The sequence below is a fragment of the Odontomachus brunneus genome, unplaced genomic scaffold (genome assembly GCF_010583005.1).
Source record: "Odontomachus brunneus isolate Ranch 3 - 2012 unplaced genomic scaffold, Obru_v1 Obru_scaffold_250, whole genome shotgun sequence".
Lineage (NCBI taxonomy): Eukaryota > Metazoa > Arthropoda > Insecta > Hymenoptera > Formicidae > Odontomachus > Odontomachus brunneus.
Window position 1 is genome coordinate 232,702 of NW_022639700.1, and position 4,165 is coordinate 236,866.

The window sequence follows — 4,165 nt, forward strand, 5'->3', positions numbered from 1 at the left end:
CTGCGTTCCATGTCCGATGTCCTACGTACGATATCCAATAAAGAGAACAGCTTTCTAATAGAGAACTCAATTCTCGATTGGAAAGCTGTTCTACTATTGGATATCGGACGTCGTACGTCGAATATCGGACGCGGTGTGAATCTTCCATAACAGGCTATCTAATGGCTCCTGCACACAGGACGCGGTAATGCTTGCCGCGTCCTGTGTGCAGAAGACATAACTTTTACGGAAAAACAATATATTCATTGGCTGTTGAGCGGATTTCCGCCGCGCAGCGAAAGTCCGCGCGACAGCCAATCAATATGTTGTTTTTCCGTAAGAGCTAGAAGATTATTACGGAAAGCAGCATATTGATTGGCTGTCGCGCGGACTTTCGCTGCGCGGCGGAAATCCGCTCAACAGCCAATGAATATATTGTTTTTCCGTAAAAGTTATGTCTTCTGCACACAGGACGCGGTAATGCTTGCCGCGCGGCGAAAGTTCGCGCAACAGCCAATCAATATGCTGCTTTTCGTAATAATCTTCTAGATCTTACGGAAAAACAACATATTGATTGGCTGTCGCTCGGACTTCCGCCGCGCGGCAAGCATTACCGCGTCCTGTGTGCAGGAGCCATTAGAAGGTTATTACGGAAAGCAGCATATTAATTGGTTGTCGCAAAGCCATTACGTGTCTTGCCATTGCCATTGTCTTGTGTGCAAAGCCATTACGTTACTATTATGTTAATTTGTGTGTGGAGGCCCTTAAGCCCGTATCAGACTACCGACTGCACAGGCCGACCCGACTGCCGACTCTCAATGGACCAATCACAGTGAGGGGCTGACTCGGCGCCTCACTGTGATTGGTCCATTGAGAGTCGGCAGTCGTAGTCAGCAGTCGGGTCCGCCTGTGTAGTCGATAGTCTGATACGGGCTTTAAGGGCACCGCACACGAATTAACATAACAGTAACGTAAAACGTACCGTAAAAATGGACCAATTACAATTGAGTATTCACAAAGATGGCGACTTTACAGTTCTACGATACTCAAAGTGATTGGTCAATTCTTCCGGTACGTCTTACGTTACTGTTATGTCAATTCGTGTGTGGCGCCCCTTAAGCCCGTATCAGACTACCGACTGCACAGGCCGACCCGACTGCTGACTCTCAATGGACCAATCACAGTGAGGCGCCGAGTCAGCGCGGAAACGCGGAAACGCAGAAGACAAAATCTTACTAGATTCGCTACGCGTTCCGCGTCTGTTTTGATTGCCTTATATTACATGAGGCATATTTTAAGCGGAAAAGCGGTATGGGGAATTATAAAATATTAATTTTTAACAGTATTTATTAATTAAAATGCTTATATTCAACAGATAAGCTGAAAAGATAAACATATTAGTAAAAATTACAGTAAATTAAGTAAATACAATTTTAAAAAATGAATACAGATGTTTATTTGTCACCAAACTGTTCCGCTTTTCCGCGCAAATTGTGCTCCATATAATATAAGGAGAAATAAAGTCGCGGAACAAGCACGGAAAAATCCATTGTTACAAGTTATTACAAGTTGCTCAACTTAACCGCCGTTACATTAAGACGTGTTCAAATACGTTCGGACCTGATATTTTTTTGGAATTCATACCTTGGTACCTTGGATGAAAAGACAATAGAGTAAAGTTTTGGGTCTTCTGCTTTTCCGGTTTTTCAACGTACGGGAAGAAATGATTTAATTCGCGGAACGCGGAAATCTAGTAAGATTTTGTCTTTCGCGTTTCCGCGCTTCATGTAATGGTACCCTTATGGCTTCTGCACATAAGACGTGGTAATGCCTGCCGCGCGGCGGAAGTCCGAGCGACAGCCAATCAATATGTTGTTTTTCCGTAAGAGCTAGACAGTTATTACGGAAAGCAGCATATTGATTAGCTTTCGCGTGAACCTCCGCCGCGCGGCAAGCATTACCGCGTCCTGTGTGCAGGAGCCATTAGGGTCTTCGTATACGGGTGTATATCAGTTGGACACTGGGCAATTGGACACAGTCCAATCACAAGTCGCTGTTCCACGGGACCCTATAAATGTCTCTAATCACACGGTGCTGTGATTGGCTGTGTCCAAATGCACCGTGTCCAAGTGCACCGCTCCCTTCGTATACAAATTGCCGTAACCGTAGCGATAATATGTAAACTTAGGCTGAAGAACCAATTAGGATATTGATGTATTAAGATATTGATTTATGTATTCCAAAAGACTATAAAAGTAACATCAAGTTTTATCTTACGCAGAAACAACCAGATTTCAACTGGTTGAAATCTAGTTTTTTTTGCATAATAGCGTATTTGAGTGGCTCTGGGTTAATCGCTCCGAGAACGATTATTGACGTCACTCGAAAGTTCATTGGTCGAACATTTTCGTATAAATTTTGTAATTGGCTAATGGAATCTTATGACGTCAATAATCGCTCTCGGAGTGATTAACCCAGAGCCACTCGAACACGCTATAAGACCGGTATTTATAATCGGGTCTTATATTTAAGAATGTTTTAAGTTCATTTTCAGATATTCCGTAGCCAATGAAGCTAAACTTAAGACGGTCTTTAATATAAGATCCGACTATGAACACCGGCCTGAGATAAAACTTCTTTCTCCATCTGAACGTACTGTAAGGGCTATCGCACACAAATTGACATAACTGCATATGCATAGCATAAGATCGTATGGACCAATGAGCATCGAATATTAAACATCGAACACCAATATGGCGACTTAATACTCAATGCTCATTGGTACATACGGTCTTATGCTATGCATATGCAGTTATGTCAATTTGTGTGCGATAGCCCTAAGAGTCAAGGTTACATGCCAGTTAGAAATTCGGAATCCGTAACCAACCGCCAACGTTGTCAGAATAACCGAAGTGGTGTCTTAGTCTCTGGTATTACGTGCGTTTCATTAAATAAAGAGTTTTATACGAATACTTAACATTTATTATACACTCATATATATTCCTTACACAGTCTTGACAGAGTTCAAACGCTCCTTTACACACACGCAATGGCCCCGACTGCCATCGAACTAGCTGTCGCGCGTATACCGATATCTCATCGAATAAACGCAAAGAAGTGACTTAAATACTACGGACGAACTAAGCATCGAAACACTCGAATTTAATAAATGCGAACCCGAGTGGGAAACGGTTTACGTGATAGAGCCCTACGAGAGGGAAACGATAATTGCAATACTATTCAATATCGTGATAATACTCTTTTATAAAACTCTTGCAGGCGACCGAATATGGAATCCTCTCTCTCTCTATCTATTTCTATATATTCTCTCTTTACATCCGCGCGCTTACATATATATACATTCTTTTGAGATGGCGCTCAACGCAACTTAACCGCGCCGATCTAGTAATGCTATTCACCGTTAGATGGTGAGAGTAGTTCATTATTTTACAGTACCTTAACAGCTGTCGAATCGGTAAGCGTCGTTGCGCAGCTTTTTTATACCGTGGAAAAACTGTGCAACGACGCCTACCGATTCGACAACTGTCGGAACCACAGTAAGGGAATAGCATCCCAGCGTTTTTCGAGCATTTTCTAGGGTTTTTTACATTATACGGTAAAATACGTATAATACGTATAAAAACGCATTAAACGTGTACCTAGGATTACTTGCTAGATGGAAATATTTTATTCTGATTGGTCTTCTTCAGAAATGCACCAATTAGAACAGAGTATTTTCATCCAGCAAGCAATCCAGCATGAAAACAAACATCGTGTGCCGCAGGCTTTACTTATGTCACGTCCTACCGACCAGGCTGACGGCCAGTAATATTTTTCTTTGTCCAAACAACCCTTTGCCTGAGACACGTCAGGTACGAAACCTTCCTTCCCAGAAGGAAGGCATCCCAGATAGCGTCACTACCATTCGGACCCCCCCCCCCCCCCAAAGGCGGGATAACAAGAGCTGAGAAAAGGAAAGCAGCGGGCAGTCAGTCGGTCGTAGTCGAGTGCCGAAATCGGGAGCCCAAAAGTACTCCTCACCTCCAACCCCATTCTAACCCTTAGTTTTTCTAATTATTAAGTAACTAATTCTAAGTTATCTCTAACACTCCTAAACATTTACAAGTCGTTATTCTAACGTAAAATTCTTAAGTTATTAACCAATTACTTTAGCTGTTTTGTCTAT